This window comes from Falco peregrinus, chromosome 1 (genome assembly GCF_023634155.1).
Source record: "Falco peregrinus isolate bFalPer1 chromosome 1, bFalPer1.pri, whole genome shotgun sequence".
In the NCBI taxonomy this organism is placed as follows: domain Eukaryota; kingdom Metazoa; phylum Chordata; class Aves; order Falconiformes; family Falconidae; genus Falco; species Falco peregrinus.
This window is the reverse complement of record NC_073721.1, coordinates 84038120-84056692: the sequence shown is the minus strand read 5'-3', so window position 1 is coordinate 84056692 and position 18573 is coordinate 84038120. Positions and strand designations below refer to the sequence as shown.

The 18573-nt window shown below is 39.4% G+C and overlaps 1 protein-coding gene across 1 annotated transcript in view; it reads left to right on the top strand.

Moving 5' to 3' along the window:
* The first annotated feature begins 10606 nt into the window (after nucleotides 1-10606).
* Nucleotides 10607-18573, top strand: part of LRRC4C (leucine rich repeat containing 4C) — a 539166-nt gene continuing 531199 nt past the window's right edge. The window contains exon 1 of the mRNA XM_055793234.1: nucleotides 10607-11228. The gene's annotated coding sequence lies outside the window, so the exon portion shown is untranslated. The remainder of the gene's footprint in view (nucleotides 11229-18573) is intronic.

Sequence of the window (18573 nt, the reverse complement as noted above, 5' to 3'; positions counted from 1 at the left end):
ATGTCAGTAAGTATTAGGGGCCAAAAGAAAAGCTTATATGAGCTTAGCATTAAGGCTTTCTTACTGCAGCGCATGCTATGTATTGGAAAACAGTGCAAGTTTGTGTGTGAAGAGATAGCAGAAATACCAGAGTTTCATTAGGAAACCTCCTAAGGTCAGTAGTAGGAAGAAGATCATTCAAACGTTGATTTCCTAGAAAAACAGAAATACAAATAGGTCTTAAGAATGCCTTATTAGGACCAGCTAATGTTAGCTATTAATACAGATGCATAACTAAAGCATAAAAAAAATTGGATGACTCCCTAAGGCTGCGTAAGGAGTGGCAGCAGCAGGCACGGAAAGCACGCCGGTTAGGCCACAAGCAGCATAACGCTGAGTAGCTCTAACACCCCAGAGCCACTCGGGCCTTTCTGGTTTCCCTGTGGCCTAGCTGAAGCTGCAGGAATAACCTCTGCATGTTTTCATGCTGGTGACTGCATGAGTTGTGTTTATTCGATATGTTGTTAAACTTGTGTTCTCACTGTGCCTGACCTTATGCCTTACCTGCTGCAAGTACTTCAAGTGCTTTCCTGGGAACAGAAATACTAAGCAATAGGCTTTTTCATGGGGTTTATCCTTAGACCACCTGAGAGCTTAATGAATATTAACATTCCACTATTACCTTCCTCTGTTCTTCCATAAGGCGGTCATGTGATTCCCCATTCTACGTATGGAACAGAAGTTCAGAATGTTTCAGATTGAAGTGCTAGAGCCACAGTGCAAGGAGCCCAGGATTCTGGATCTCGTGCTCTGTGGGCGGGCTGTGAGGCACCCTGACTGCCGGCAGCTGCGGGGCTGGCCGGGGGGCACAGCTGTTCCTGGCGGGCACTCAAGGGTACCAAGCTCAGCTGGGAGGGGTGTGTGCAGGCTGGGGAGAGCGTGATGAGCTTGTGGTGGTTAAAGGGGTTTGAGGTAATGGAGAATGTTCTTTTTTTTCCCCTACTCTGTTGGAGGAGCTGTGTCTTACTTGGGCCTAACAGTAGGGTTATGTGCTTTCTGGGGTTTGGGCAAAAGACTTCCGATTCTGGGGAAGGTACTTGCTGGGAAAAGTGCTGAGGAGACCGTGAGGAGTCTGAGGGCAGGACTGGTGAGGAACATGTATGTGATGTTGTGTTTAAGTTGCCAGTAGCTAACTAATCAGAAATACTGGTTACGGGAACATGCATGGAAATGAAAAAAGGTGGGTATGTAAAACCCTTCCTCCTCTTCAGGAGTCTTAAACTTCTAAACTTCTGGAACCGTTATGTGGTTTGGAGCCCTCTTCTGAGGGTAAATGTTCTCTGTTCAAAGACTGTGTAAAACTTTATTAATAGTTTGCTGTATTGTGGTATCCAAAAATAACTGTGAGGAAATACTGGGTGGGAAAATGCATACCCTTTCTGTATGAAGACACTGGCTGAGCTAAACAGTCAGACAGGAGGAGACCCGGGCCCTTTATCACTGTGAGTTCTTGGCTGCTGCTTCTAATTCTTAGAGGACTACCCTAGTCCCTTGGACTTCTGTGATAGTCACTGTTTCTTTCCCTCTTAGCATTTAGTGCAAACTCAGCTTTATGTTTCTGCAATTTTTTGTTCTTCCCCCTCCTGGTATTTTCAGCCTGTGCATTTTTGCTAGCTAGTCTGACCTGCTCCCCTTGGGTAGCCTAGCTGCCAACTGGTAGTAACTCTCTGTTCGATGGGTGCGAACTGAGTGTTATCAAGGTTTTGCGTGTTTGTCTTACAAGTTCAGAATGCTTTTGAAATACGGATGACGGAAATTTTCTGATGTTGTGGAGAACTGCCTGCTAAATTAAAAATCTTATTCCAAAGTCCAACTATGCGAGAAAAATTCAGTGGGTTAGCTGTAATGCTGTCCTTAGCAAATCAAAGTATTTTTACTGTAATTTTTGCTTTCTGGAGTTTCTGAATTAATTTCCTTGAAACATTTAGCCTGAAGGAGGTACTTGACAGGAGATGTGTAATCCAAAAGTGCTACATTTTTGTAAAATTCTAAACTGTCAATGAGAAAGTATTTTTAGGGGGTTTTGGTTTTGCTTAAAGTGAATGGTGTAATCAAGTAACCTTCATTATGCATGGTATAATCAGCACCTTAATAGTTTGGCATGTAGTCTTTCTGAAAAGGCAAATAGAAATTAACACTGTTTTCTTGTTAGAGACTTTCTAATACCCCATGTAGCAACAAAATCCTTGGTTTTATTCTGTATTGATGTCTTTTTCAAAGAATGCCATCAGCTGTTTTGGTTTCCTCCGTTGGATCATGGAAACTAGCAATGGAAAAAACCTCCTTCATTAGGTTACCTAATGCCCCTCACCCTCAGTACAAGATTATTCAGTATTGTACTACTATTTTGTCCAGTCTAATTTAAAGTGAGACCTATGCTAAGGCTTATACTATTTCCTCTGAATGACATTTCCAGAGCTGTAAATGATCTAATTATCATACATGATTTTGTGCTTTACAAACAAAATTTTTATTTACCTTAATATTCATCTAACAGTTCTTAGAGAAAATTTGTTTATGATGTGAAATAACTTTCAGCTCCCAATTAGAAATTAATCTATGGTTATTTTGTTTCCATGGTACCCATGCCTCAAGAGCTATGTTTTCTGCCAGTCTTCTGTTTCCATCTAATGGACCTAAATCAAGTTTAAATTTAAGGTTTTCTCTTCTTACTCCTGAATTGGTCAAGAAAAATGTTATTTTTCCCACACAGATTTTTTGCAGGTGAAGTTAAATTGTGAGCTGGTTGTGGCTGGGATACAGTTAATTTTCTTCATAGTAGCTCGTATGGGATATGTTTTGGGTTTGTGTTGAAAAGTGTTGATGTTTTCCTTATTGCTGAGCAGTGCTTACATGGAGTTAAGCTTTTCTGCTTCTCACACCACCCCACTAACAACCAGGCTGGGGGCCCATGCAGGTGATTGAGACAGAAATGGGATGTGAATCCATGTATTGATCACATTACAGAGAAACCTTTTGTCTCTGGATCATCTAGGCCAAGTAAGTATAGGACAAAAATTGTCAAGCAGAGGAAGACATTATGTTCCTGCTCTAGGACTGACAAAGAACATGAAGGCAGCATTAACAAGAACAGGCAATGAACTTTTTTATAAACTTTCAATAAATATTCACTTCTTATGGGTGGCACCAACAGCCATTGGACCTCTGAGTCTTTAGAAGGAGCTTATCTATTTGCCAGACAATGTATATGGCAGGATACTTTCTGTAGAGTGATTGCAGATTAACTCTTGTTAATGATCTGCTAACACCAAACATAAGCGCCTGCATGAAAGGTATCTACATCTGAGCTGGTCACTCAAGCACTTCTGGGCCTTGGAGGGTCTGGTCTCCTTCTGCCAAATGTAGATGCCTAAAATGAAAAAAAGCCTAATGCCCTGAGGTATCAACTGTTTTTTAACAACTATAAAAGGAGTCTGAAAGTACAAGCTTGCATGTAGATGTATGACCACAAGTGAAAAGACTGCTGTCTTTAAGGATAGTTAAATGCTGTTTGTTCTGAGACCAATAAGAAAGATGCATCTGTAAGTATCGTAATATAATTAAAATTATTATTGCTAAAGCATGTACTTGGAAGTGCTGCACTAGTTTAAGTGAGGAGGCAGAAAAAACCAACCCAGTCTTAACTTGAAGTCCAAAACTATCTGCTGTCCTCTGTCATCTGTAAGCTTAAAATTCAGCACAAGAAAAGCTAATCTTTTGCTGCCAGTTGCCCATGGTGATATGTAGGTGTTAGTATGAAAAGTGAATGAAATTCTTGCATGAAAAATGCTGCAATGCACGTGAGTGACAGGGATGTAATGACTGATAACAAATGTTTAATAGGAAAATAAGTAATCTAAAACTGTAACAACCTCTATCAGCATATGTATTTTTGAGGTAATAGAACTCAGTGTTCATGCAGTGGCTCTTCACAGCATTAACTTTGATCTCTGGAACAATCTCCCATGAAAAGTGATGGAGACCCTGTTGCTCAGACTTCAAAATTCGACTGCAAGCTGGGGAATGTACATTAGAGAGCATTAACTGAGAAGTGAATGTGCTTGAGAGATGGACATAATAGTTCTCTTCTGTTTCTGAATTTCATGGGGTAATTGCCAAGGTGACAATCGAATCTAATTACTTGAGCAGCCTAAACTCATAACTAGATTTTCTTGTTTAGGTTTTCCCCATTAATGTACCAGCTTCCTCCTTCATGGAGCATACTAACCCTTAAAGTTTTGCAAATGCAGTTGTGTGCAAGGTTTGATTAATTTCTATCCCAATAGTTGCATTAACATAGCCATCTACCTGTTTAACAGCTAAAGTAGCTTTTATTTTGCAACTTCTGCAGTAGCCCCAGATCTCCAATGTCCCCACTGTGAAGTGAAATTTCTTATTTCAGACATAGCTTGGGTTAAGCTAGACAGTATTAAAACACCATAATTGAACATGATTTTGATATGTGAAGGAGGAGGCTTCCTGTTACAGAACTCTTCTGAATATTGGTAAAACTCAGAAAGGCTTAGATCTCTTTTGTCCTTCTTGTGAATCCTGATGTTAGGGTTTTTTTAAACGTTCCTCTTGTTTTGACTCCTTATAGGTTGTTTTTGCATGCAGGCATATTTTAATGGCTAGTGCATGTGCTTGCAACTTTGTAAACTTTCTAAAATAACTTGCCAAAATACTGCACAGTTATAAACATGTGAGAAGAGATTTTGACCTTTCCCAGTCATCTTGGTAGTCAGCTAGTGTCAGCCTGCAGTGTTCAGATAAACATAGAAAGCTTGCCTTTTTGATAAAATAAAGCTAATTTTACCCTCATTCTAATATTTTTCCTCATTTAGCAATGCCTATCCACTACTGTATCAAGCTGGTTTGCTGAATTCCTATGCACACGTGTGGGACTTGAAAGGAAACCTAGAGTTGGAAGGAAAATAGCAGTCTCTCAAGAGCAGGAATATTGATGAAACTATCCCTCAGGCATTCTTAATTGCAGCCAGTAAAACTTGAGTCAGTGTAAATAATAAACTGCTGATGGGCACAAGGGGTACAGAAGAGGGTAGTCAAAACTCCTGGAGAATTGGAGCACTTGAAACTAGAAATATTGGTTTAAGATATATGTGGTAATCACAGCTTCTGATTTTTCTTTCTGTTTTAATTTTTTTTTTTTTACCTGAATATATGTTAAGTTAAAGGTTATGAAGAGATTTATGATCAACTACAAAAAAAAAAACAAATTAAAATCTCCTTGCTCCTTAATAAAGAAAAATCTTCTAGGGAACTGAAATGTAAGTGTAATACCCTGATAATTTTGCTATCAATGCTTTTTCAGTATAGGACAAATCATTCCAAGGTATTTAGATTTAGTTCAGTTACTCTCACCTTGTTTCTTAAACAGTGATGCAGTATTTAAAACTGCCTGTGTACTTCAAGAATCCAGCTGTTTTTAGTAAGTACTCAATGATGTGAGAATAAAATCTGGACAAACAATTTGACTAATTCTGTTTTTGGTAAGAGATATACCACACCTTTTAATTCTTGCAACCCGACTCTCTACAGAGAGGAAGAGAGATAATAACTGTCACAGAACAACAACGCAAGGAAATGTAAAAAGAATGGTCTTACTAGCTTAGGCTGAGGGTCTGTGTATTGCAGTATTCTGCTTGCAGCAGTGGGTGTGAGTAGATGCCTGTGTAAGAAGAAAGGCAGGGCAAAATACAGACAATGTTCCTATCCTTCAAGTATTTTCTCTAGCCTTTGGATCAGAGAGGAAAAAATATAATTTCCTCTGGGGAGTGGTGGTACTGAGGGAACAAGCATATATTGGAATATAAAATCTATGTAGGATATTGGGATTTGGAGTCTTTGGGTATGGGTTTTTGATTATTTTTTTTAAATTATGATGAGCTGTAGGCTTCTAAAATAGCCTTTCTTTTTAACACTTTCAAAATAAGGGTTTAAATCTTTTCCTTTTCTCCAAAGGAAAAAGTTAAGGAAAAATACATATTTTTTAACTTCTTACTTTTAATCAAATTGGAGTTTCTGCCTTCAGGAGTTAGGGTTGGAAAATCTGTCTTCAAACAACAGCAGCCAAACAGCACAAAACCAAGGTGATGGTGATTTGTATTTCAGCATTGCAGGATGAATTTCAAATCACAGGCTTGAGGCACTGAATTAGAATAAATTTTTAGTCAGAAGGTTGGAATCTGATGGTAAGTCTCTGTGCCTCTGTTGGAACTAAAAATATGTACAACGAAACCTGCTCAATTTGCCAAAGAAGTTGGTTAAAAAAAGATGACTGCCACTATATGACATGCCTATCTTTATTTTAAGGTAGTTAATACCTAAATATAATACCTAGTGTGTTTCTCAAACTCTGAGGAACTCTGTTGTGTTGCTGATTAGACTATGTGAGTTTTCAGATGCAAAGAACATGAAGAATCTGTTTGCTGTAGGTATGCTGTTGTACTTTCTCCCTGGAGAAGAGAGGTTTAGGATGAAATAACTATTATTTACATGCCTATTGCAACAGGCATGGGTAGCCCTATACTTTCTACAAAATGCTCAGAAGAGCAGAAATAATAGAATACAGTAGAAAGAATAAAAAAACCTTTTGCAAACATGTCAGGAGTTTGCCAATAATTTTTTTCCCTTCACATTTCTCCCACTTGTCTGCTTTTCCACTTTCTTTCACTGTTTGTCTCCTGAAAATCTTTGTGGTTACAAGTAGGCTTCACAAGTCCTGGGAGAAAGGTTCGCTGAAAAGCATCAGAGTCCTCTCAGCATTGTACATTTCAGCTCCGAAAGTGCCTCAGTTAAGCAGTAGCAGCCGCAGTGGGAGCTGGACTTCCATAGGAACAGCTGCTGCTGCCCTTTAACAGAGGTAGCAGAAGCCTCACGTGCTGCTTCACAGTCTCTGCAGTTTGTAGACTAGCTTGAATTTTACCCCACACCATTGATCCTGGGCTGAGGAAAGTGGTGGCTGAGAAACTAGTATGTGTTTGCTTCTGATGGTTGCTGCTAGGGTCTTCATCTGGGTAGTGTAGACAGCAGGCAGCCGTAACTCCCCAAACTTCGTCAACCAGAGGTTCAGGTCGTACCTGGTGACAGCCTTAGTTAGCATGTCTATATGAGCCTCTCAGATCATCTTTCACCCCCGCTAATAGCTTTTCCAGTGTGGAAACTGCAGTCTTAAATATGACTTTTCCTTGACAAATCCACTGAAAATTAAGAGGAAGCATGGGGGCTGGGCATACAAATAGCACATGCATTTGGGGTTCACTAAATCAAAAGAGGTTAACATAATAAAAACAAAGGGGAACACTACAAAAATCTTTGAAGGGCTTTGGAGGTATTTTGTGGGTATGCATGCGTCCTGGGTCAGTACTTTATCTACTGAGGGCTCTGCTGAGCAATAAGCTTGCATGCTTAACTTGCGCTGAATTTCAGAAATTGTTTTCAGAGCTGTAATATTAACTGACAAGTCATCAAGTTCAGCTGAGTTAGGTGAGGGCCAGAGTGAGAGGGAGCTGAAATAATGTTTTTGGTGGGTTTTGGTTGTGGCTGGGTGTTTTTTGGTGGGTTTTTTTGGGGGGGTGGGGGGCAGCGGCACACCAAGGATTGATATATTTGCCTTGTTCATATTGTTTTGTAACCTGCCTTTGTTTTAAGCATCATGTGGGGATATGAAGAAAGATGCTTATAAGACCAGACTGTAGTAGTCTGGGGAGTAATGAGATGTTTTACCCGAAGTGCTACATGTGCTTCGCCTGGGGGAAAAAACAAACCCCAAAAGCCACCAACCCTTGGAAGTGCAAATAATGTTTTTTCCTTTTGGTTAGTGTGAAGGTAGTTAGCAGGTGGTATGTTTTTAACACAGATGTAAGGGTGGATGAGGCAGGATGGAGGTCCTTGCCTGCACCTTTGGGCTTATGATAAGCAGTACTTGGAAGACACTATTACCGATAACTTATTCTTGCAACAACACTTAATCTTTTTCCCCTCCTCTTTAACATGTAATCTGTGTCGTGGAAATGGAAATTAGAATGCAAGCCAGTTAGTCCTTTTTGCTGTTGTTCCAGTCCCATGGATTGTAAATATTTGATGTGTGAATTGGTTTAATTAGCTTTGGGTGCTTTTTATTATGTACTGGAGATTTTGATTGCACCTAGAAAAACAACTTTAAAGTGGTGGCAACGGCTGTCCACAGTGGACTTGGGTCTAGACAGGAGTCTGTCCTGCAAAAGCTTAACTGACTAGTTAGAGCTACAAATGTTACATCACTGATAAAAGTTATATTCTGACAGTAGCCAAATTACTCATTTCACAGTTTTAGAAAGTAGAACATGAACTGTTAGCTTCATTTGTAGGTGTTCAGGGACGTTGTGTTCTCAAAACAGAAAGTATCAATGTAGTGCTGTAAAGCTTGTGGCATGCCTGTGGCATTTTGGACACTGCATGAGGTGGAAAAGGTTTGTGATAGGTGTGTTCAAGTGAATAGAGCAAAATCAGTGTGGAGGATAGTTAAATACCTCAGGGATTCTCAGTATGAAGAAATGAGTTCAGGCAGGGTATGACTGAAGACTGAAGCTGTGAGTGGTGTACCCCAATATGCAGAGCATTCCTGTGTCTGACCTTGCAGCTCCTTACGGCACAGATAATTAAAGGTTGGGACAGCGTGCTTGGGAAATACTACTGTTTGCTTCCCTTGATCTGATGGTTGTCTGTGACAGTGTCCAACACAGGCAAAACTTTGGCTAGAAGGACCTTCAGTCCAAATTACTATGGCTGCTCATGTTCCTATGTGGCCACGCTTGGTTATGTTCATGGATGAATGAGCGTAAGCTCCCTAAGTCAAGAAAACTGCAAACGGAAACACAAGGTGTCATGCAGTGTTGGGAATACTATGGGTTGTGGAGACGAAAAATAATGGCAGCAAAGAAAGTTACATATAAAATGTCTTCAGTTCCGTGGCCTTTCATATAAATCAATCATTTTAGATTTAAATTATAATGCAAGTTAAGCTGAAAAAGTGAACAAAAGTCCAAGTGACTATGTGTGATTAGTGGAACAGGGCTGATCTTCCACCTTCTGAAAGTTTCCTATCATGCACTATATTTCTCTTTCCAGATACCATGAAGGTCCAGCCTTTATGTGCTGTGTGTTTTTTCTTTAAGTTCACTAGCTGTTAAAACTGCAGGGTTTACTTACCAGTAGAAGGCTTTTGCTTAGTGTTAGTACTAAATATTGTGGCAACAGTGCCCTTTTAGATTGCAGTCCTCTGTGCTAAAGTCACAGCAATGATGCTGTGGTCAGTGCATCCAGGCTTCCTTGCCAGCCCACTGTGGGTAGGCTATCTAAAGCTACACAGGCATTTCCACCTCTGTTTGTTCAATCACAGTTTAGTTGCTAGAAATTGCTGTGATAGCTCTTCCTGTGATATGAAGCACCAAACTAATTTCACGTTGCTCATTCAATAGGGAGCTCTGTCCAAGTATATTTGGGTACTCAGACCTATGAGTCTTACCAGTCCCACATAGTTACTACTGTAGTAATCGCTGAGCTGCTTCTGAAAAATGGTTTATTTTTGCTTTCAGGTTCCTGAAGGAGTCTCAAAGTGTCATCTGCCTCAAAAACTTGCAATTATTGAAGCCAACTGAGACAGTAGTGCTTGCATCCTGAACCTAATTCAGATGGTCTGAATTACCTGTGGGAAAGAAAAAGCAATATGACTGTTTTCATATTTCATGGGAGTGAAGTACAGCTAGGAGTTGTACTTGCCACAGCAGAATACCCAGGTTCCTACACCAATGCAAGTCAGCTACCTGGACAAGACATGGAAAAATCTGTTTTGGCTCTTGGACTGTGAACTCTAAACTCATTTCACAAGTGAAAGGTTTCAGCAGAACAATTCTCAGCAAAATAGGGAATTTCAAGCACCTTCATAAATACAGCTCTGGATGTCTGACTCCATCGACTTCCTAAATTTTTCTTTTCCTGCCAAAATCCTATCTTTTCTAAAAATATTTACTTTGACTCGGCATATTGCTATCTAATCTAGAGATGGATAATATAGTGCTGATTTTAAAATCCTGACAGGTACAGGATATAAGAATGACTTCTAAAATAGTGCTAAAATGAGTTGCTTCAGAAGATATTTTCTAACCTGGCATGCTCTTCTGGATGTACTCTGGTTTCTATGCTCCCCCCCCCGCCGCCCCCACCCCCCTCCCCCGCAGTAACCACTACAGCCTAACTAATCTTCTAGACCATTTAGTACCCTTCTCTTATCCTAAGTAAAAAGCAATTGCTGGCTCTGATATTCGTTAAGTGATAATCCAGATTAATTCAGACTTTGATGTGGAAACGGGTCCTATTTCAGCCGCAAAGAAAACCAGATCGCCCCACGGATAATGCGTGCACACACATAGACAGACACGCGCGCGCACAGTATGTAGAATGCCTTAAAGAAACTGTAGCTAACCACCTTATTAGTATTCCTCCCTCCTCTGTGTTTCACTTGCAGCAACAGAGGGCTGAGCAAAATGCAGTAGAACAGGGACAGAGACAGAGCTGGCAATCATCTCGGTGCAGGCTGCTGAATGTAGGGGGTGGGGGGGATGCAGCAAAGCAAGATTAATAACCTTGCCATAATCCTGTGCACCCTGGAAGGAGATACCTCTGGTGACTGAGCTGTTCTTGTCTTGATTAATTGGACTGAGTGAATGTGTGGCTGGCAATCCACCTGGTTTGGAGGCGACCCCCTGCTTTTGCTGCTCTCTGAATCCTCTACCCATCTGGGAAGGTAACAGTGAGACGTACCATCTGCAGCACACACAGCAGCTATTGGAGGCTACTACTGACAGTTTGCAGTACAGTTTTTTGGTGAGAGAGAAGCCAGGTATATTGTACAGTAGGATCTTTCTGTGCTTAAGCTACTGAATTTCACAATCTGGTCCTGCAGCAACCCCCTACGCTCCCTTTTCCAATTGCCTTTGAGTTCTGGGCTTACTTTTGGCATAGTCTCCTGGACACATTTTGCTGGGGATGGAAAAGCAGTAAATGGAACCTCAGAAAACTAATTGTTTTGCTTCTGTGCGATTCAAGAAAAAGAAAAACGAAAAGAATCAAATCCAGCTGGAGGAATTTAAATTTCTCTCTGAGAACTTTACGGAGAGACCGGACAAAAGGTAAGTCCAGGGGTTTGTCTACCCCTTCTGTTTCCTTGTTTGTTGCCTGCTTGCTTGCTTGAGCCGGGGAAAAAAAGCTAAAAGATGAGTACTGGGTGCATATGGAGCGTGATATTTGTAAAGTCTGTGCTTGTAATTTATATCTCCTTTTTACTTCCTTTTCTGGTTTGTTTTGGTTTTGGGGTTTTTTTTGGTTGGTTGTTTTTTGTGTGGTGGGTTTTTGGTTTGTTTTTTGTTTTTTGGTTTTTTTTTAAATTTCTTTCCCCCCTGCCATTTGCACGGTAAAAATGCTTGCAAAATACTGATCTATAGTGCTGGAAAACGTTAGTTAAATAGCACTATAAAGCTCCTTTCATTTCAAAGGTATTAGAATTTCTAGGGAGAGAAATATTTTTATTAAACCAACTAAAATATTTGGAAAGTATCTAGAATGGGCAAGACATATAGCTCATACAATATCTTCAATGAAGTCTCCATATTTTCATAAATCTTGCCTAGTTTTTTCTCTGCATTTCAGTCAGCTCTGGAATGATGAATATGTAAGTAAAAAGCTGCTTCTGCTGCTGTTAGCGGAAGTAGAAGGTAACAGAATGGAAATTTGAGGATTTGTGCATCACTTATGTGAAGTTCATCTGGTTTTGTTTTCATTAACCTTTTGAATGCCGATGCTTTATATTTTTTTTTTTTCGGCTACAGAATTTGTGAAATATTTAGGGCCAAACAGTACTAACTCATATGGAACGGAGTGCCAATCACAAATGTGTTCTTGTGGGCCCTGAATATTTGGGATGGAGGTGCTACTGAGTACTGAGGTGACCAAAGTAAATGTCTTACCCAGCATGGTTCATGGCACTCTGGTATTTCTGGAGATCTATCAGTCATATGGCTGTGGTGCTACTCTGTGTTTAAACATGATACTTACCATCCCCCTGCACCCCTCCAAACCACCCGCCCCATCACGCCCCCCCTGCAGTTTCTGCAGGAACACTATGACTGTTGTAGTCTTTATCATCGTCCTATTAAATAACAGAAATAAAATACCATTGCACTGCAATAGAATCGGTGGTCTTGTAGTTGAGCTTTTTTTTTATTGCTGCACAGATAGTACTTAGCATTCCCAAGGAGGTGAGAAAACCATCTGTAAATACATTTCAAAGATGCTTCATTCTCCGAATGGAATGGCTAGGTACTTACTCCTTCTCAATTATATGAATATAAATGACTAATATTGAAGGATATGGTATCTGTTTGAAAGACTGCATAGCTGGTTATTTAGTGTAAAAAGACATGGATTGAAATACAGTTCTACTGAATAATCAGATGTTGAGGAGCTTGCATTTGTATGTATACATGTGTAACATATGTAAAGAAAAGGGAACTTACGTCAGATTTATAAATACAAGGATACATCAAATAGGATCGACCTTTGATCCATTTGGTACAAACAAGTATAATGACCCTTCTTGTAATAGATCCTGTGTTGTAAGGATAGAAACTTAATGAAAAGGCTCTGCTTCAGAGTAATCAAATCTCTTTATGTTATTGCATCCTGTCAGTCAGTCAATTTCCCGCTGGTTTTGCATAATAGCTTTAAAGGGGTATTAAGGAAGAAGGGAGAACTGTTATAGGTGTGTTTTCCCTCATTTTCTGGAAGTGGTGCTCTGTGTTCCATATGCCTTTACATGGTTATGACAAGTCTTTTTCTGGGTAGGATGCAGTTTACCATAGTTTTCCCTCATTCCACTTTGCTTAGGCCCCATCACATGTAGCACATGGATCTATTTCATCAGGCAATGAGCTATGCTCTCTTTTAACTATGGGGAACAGTCTGTGTGTAATGACTGCTATATATATATAAAAAAAAAAAAGTGGTGGAGGGGAGCATGGAGAAATGACAGCTCATGATTTTTAGTGCCTTACACTGGTGTTAGAATTGAAGTATGTAATGAGACCATTAAAGCAGAGACATTGACTGGATGAAAGCAGGGGTGAAATGTTCTGCCTGGAGATGAAACAACTTTCATGTTCTGGGGAAAAAGACGACACGTTTGCTCTGCTAGTATTTCAACATATTCTGATGTGTAGGATATAATTTAGTAATGTTGCCCTAAACAGAGTGGGAGGGCAGTCGCCTGTATGGTGGGAAAGAAAGATGTCACTGCTCTCTTTATGGTGTCCAGATGTTATCAATCATCTGTTGCTGTTGATCACCAACCCTATAGAAGTGGGACTCGTGAATTTTTTTTGCATGTACTGTTACCTCCTTATATACTGCAGACTAAAGAAAATTGTGGTTATTTTACATTTTAACAGAATCACTGAAGAGGACATCTCGTGCTTCCCAACCCTACCTAAATATTTTTGTTGGTTATATAGACCTTGATTACAACTGTTCCTGGGTTTCAATTTCGACTTCCTAATTACACTGTCATATTTGCTCTTTTTGGTTTTGTTTGTACAACTTATACACAATATTGTTTATAACATAACATTTTATATCACTGTATCAATTTTGGTTTCTAGCACCCTTGCTGTTACTCTGGCAAGAATGGAAATGGATAATAGTGCTAGCAGGTTTTATGTGGAAACAGGCTTTAGTACCAGTTGGACCATGTTTTTTTTTTTTATATTCAGTTAAAAACCTGTGAAAAAGTTAAGTGTTTCAGTGGCCCTTCCATTTTAATTGCATTTTGCCCCGCATATGCATTCAGCTTCACCTAATGCAGCAAATGCTTTTTCGGTAAAGTTTGGGTGCTTGTATGAGCTCAATCCACTATGCTCCTACATCTTGCTGAAAGACGAAGGAAAGGCCTGCACAGGTCTTGCAGTGAGTGTATCATAGGTAAAGTCTCTCAGCAGGAATATGGGTACAATGAGATTCTCATGAGCTGAATTATCCAAATGTTGTTTTAAGAATAAGTGGAAGAGAAAGAACACTGAAATTTCTTACTCACTTAGTTCCTGTTAATTGATCAGCTTCCTTTTCTCATTGCCAAAGTCAGCCAACCAGGCACTAAGCTTCTCCAACACAGAAACATGCACTCCTAAGACCCAGGGTACTTTACACACGAATTTCTCCTTCCTCCTGAAACCAGCTGGGCTGACAACTGGTAAGTCAATCTTGGAGCTCTGCAGCAGCATGCAAGCAAGGGGAGGATGGGAGAAAGATGTACCAGCAGTTCCAGGACTTGAACCAAAAGAACAAGCTCTGTGGGATGGCAGAACATGTAGTTTTGATTGTTGACTCATCGTGTTGGTCTGCAATAACAAACATCTTATACTAACGTGATGACACTGGGCCTGCCTTTGAAATAAGGAGCCAGAAAAGAGTAGTTTATCAGTAAATGCACACTGCTAATGAATGTGTACTTCTCTAATGACAAATGGTACAATCACTGGAAATTCCTATGGGTAGAGTTAGTGTTCTTAAATATTATTATTTTAAGAGAATTAGCTAAAAGTAAATTTTACTTACTAATACTTAAGAAAACAAATGAAGTTAGAAATATATCCTTTCAGTTAACAAGTCAGTTGAGTGCACTAAATTGCTTCTCCCCTTCCTTCCCCCTCTCCCCGTTCTCTTTTCCATTTCTTTTAATTCCGTGGCAAAGAATAAGGTTTTGGGATGAAGAAGACTCAGAACCCATAATTCCAGTTCCTGGGCTATCAAACAATGATACTAAATAAATTCAAAACTCATAAACAGCACATTAAAAGGAATTAATTTTCTGCTTTCAGTACTCCTAGTTGGAAGTGTGGAAATGAAGTTTGTTTTGGAGATTGTTTAATTTCTTAGCTTTTCAAAAGGACAGTTAATCAGGTTGTTTAGGGAAGACAGCTTTTGTGGTGCTGTTATTTGGCCTTTCACAGATCAAGGTAGCCAAGAATGCATGTTTTAGCAGCAAGAGTTCCTTATGTTTTTAAAAAAATAAATGCAAAATGTCGTGTATTTTTGTTGAGATGTATAACAAAAAAAAGACATGAGAAAATACTGACTTAGACATGGTAGCTTTCAGGAATGGTCCAAAAGGAGAGTGGTGAGAGCATGGTATACATGTGCAGGTATCAGCTTCTAGAGGCTGTTACTGTTCAGGTTGGTAACATAGTGAGATTGATGTTCTCAAAGTTAAGATTCAAATGCTCAAATTGTATGCTGAATTTTCTACAGCTATTTCATATTCCTGAGGAGGAAATTTACTGTTGCTGTATTCTCAAAATCTGCAAGATGCTGCCATGTAAGAGTTTTTGCTGCCAAACTTGGAGTGGTTATGTAAGGTAGAATCCTATTCATCCTGGAGGAGGGTGGTGGGCAGAGATTTCTTAAGAAACTGGAGACTTTCTCAGAACATATACTGCAGAGGCAGAATTGTAGCAAGGAATCCAGGTCTCCTCCTGGTGTGTTGAAGAAACCTTCTGTATGGACAATAACTATTTTGTAATTTGCCAAAGTTTCTTTACTCAACTGACCATCAATGGTAGGTATTCTGTTTGTACTTTGTGCATTGCAAAGGGTAGCAGCAACATCAGTATAAAACAAAAACATGCTTAAAGGAAGCTCATAACTGCAGATCTAAAGGGCTTGTGTTGCTGCATTATTGACATAGTTTTTAAGCTTGCAACCCATGGCAGGGAAATTTTCCATGAGGCCCATTATTCTAACCTGTTTGGTAATTTGAGGTGTTATTTTGGTAGGTTAAATTTATGTCAAGTGCTCATGAAGTCCAGCAGGTGCTAGTAATTACAGATTGTCAATTGCAGTCCTGTTGTTCATCCTGTTTACAAGAGTAAGAACAGGGTTATAGCCTTCTCTGTTTAGTTCCTTTGAAATGCCTGTATCTTTACTTCATACCAGTTCAGCTAAGTGAGGTGGAAGGCCAGTAACTATTTTTGCAAATATTTGCTTAATTTGATTTAACTCCCTGTGGGAGCAGAAGAGTCTTCCCCTTTCTATAGTTCAGTCATAGAAGAAAATCTTATCATTGCAACATTGGGCTATCAAGTAGTGGGCATATTTTCCATACAATCTTGGTTTTCTTTTTCTAATTTGTCTACTAGTATATAATCTTTACTGTCTTTTCTGCAGTCCCAGAAAGAAGTTGGCAAATGAGAAAGAAAAGCAACACTGCACTATATATGTGGTGGATCGCCAGTTTATTAAACCATAAAAACATCATTTTGGTATTATTAGGTAAAACTAAGCTAGGACTGGCACTCCTTTGGCTGTGTGATTCCCACCGCCCTCACTCCCTGCCTTGTTCATCAGTTAAGCACTGCTGAAAGCATCATGCGGCTTCTAGTTGAAGGGACAAAGAGAAGGTGAATGTTGTGCAATTAGGCCTTTCTACAGAGATTTTCTCATTGAGGCTGTGTTTGTTTCAATCTGGTTTTATTTATAGGCTTTTCTCTGGATCTACTCACTCTAACAACTGTGCATTTAATGTAAACTTATAAATCTTCACCATACCCTCAGTTATTTCAGGAAGAAAATGAGGCACTTCGAAGCTAAATGATCTACCTACTTAAAACCTGCAAGAGTACCCACTTTCTGGAAAGCAGAAGATGCAATAGTAAAAATTGTTGAGAAAATAGTGGAATGGGTGAACTCAGAGTAGGAAGGAAAAATAGAGCAGAGATTACCCTAAAGACAAAAGTAGTTTCATACTCTTGTAAGGGTACAAGCAGGTATTGCATTGTACAGGCTACACGTGGAAGAAAATTTTACTTTTGCATGCAGTGAAAGTGTATTTTGGCAGTTTGGGTGGGGGAAAACAGGTAATAGAATATTCTAAGCATCTTGAGCATATGCTTCAGAAATGCCACTTAATCAGGTCCCAAGTCTGCATTTTAATTTGAGCAAGAGTAGGCAGAGCAAGGCTAATAACAGGAATGGTGTTACTGAAACTGCATAAAGGATTTGGGTCTCTCTTGAAAAAGCTTTGAAAACTTAAGAAGCCTTGGATTTTGACTGAAATTTGAGCTTCAGTTCCTTAAACAAAAGAATATATATTAAGAATAACTGGGAGTACTGCCTCACCACAGACTATTCAATTACTGTATTGCAATGGGTTTGTAAATATTAATCAAGTAATGTTCAAATGCAATCATTCCTCAGGTGGAATTGCAAGCTGGTTCTGAAAACAAATTAGATGGGAGACAGACATAGTTTAGATCACATTTAGGCAAAAGGAGTATGTGAACTGGAGAAGGGTGCATGCCCAGGAAAACAAGAGTTTGTTTAGTTAGAAGTTTATATGGGTATGTGCTAAACTTGAGTTTAGATGAGGTTGTTGGGGGAATTATGGGAGTGCTGGGTTTGTGATAGTTGATATTTGGATCAGCTGAATTCAGGGAGTCTGAAGCAAATTGAGGCATGCAGAAGAGGTAATTTAATATGTAGGTATGCAAGAACCTAAGAATCCAGAGATAATATTCAAATTAAATGACTGATGCATTGAAAATTTGTATCTTAAAGGAAATATAAAGTAATTTAACTAAATGAGTAGGCATTTTAGTTCATTTCTGGAAAACCAGTACTGTGATTTCTGGAGTTCAGGAGCGAGACCTTAGAATATTTACCTGTGGCAATTTTTATGTAAACATCCACATGTCTTCCAATGAAAAATGTAAGTCAAAACTGTGTAAGCTTTGAAGATTTTTAGTGACTAAAAATTGTGAATTACTTTATATTATTGCCTCTAGAATATGCAAAGGAGTTTGGCTGATTTAATGTGTGGCTAGATTAATGTAACCTGGTTGTCAGGTAGTAAATACCATGCATTTTCTTTATGTGCTTCAGGTTTCATATCATGCCTGATCCATGTTTCTTTTGCCTCTGAAATATCAGTGGATGCTTGCAGTAGAGTGGGCCATAGGTAGCAGAGCTGCTCAGTGCCACCTCTTGTTTTCCTGTGACCTACAGCAAAGTATCTGTAATATTCACTGGAGAACAAAGTGGCCACAGGGGTGCAAGAACTGCCTTAGTCCTGCCCCACAATTACCATGCGTTTTAGCTGAGTAGTAAGGGAGAGACTGTATAGCCTGACTTGTTAGCTTTCCTTTTTCCTCCTTTGTCATCGATATTCAGGGCTTGCTGTAGTAACCTGATGCCCTCCTTTTACAGAAGTCACAACCCTTTCAAACCACAAAAGATCCCTTCAAACTGGGATTCCCTTGACAATCAGCTTTATAGTTTAAGCGGCTTTACGCAATACTGAAAACAGTGACAGCTGAGAGAGGTAACTAGGAGGCTTCTTATATTACAAATACTTGGATGGGAATGTGTGCTTAAGGGTCTTAAGCTGCCTAAAAGAGTCTCTTAATCTGCCTTAATTCTTCTTATTTTATT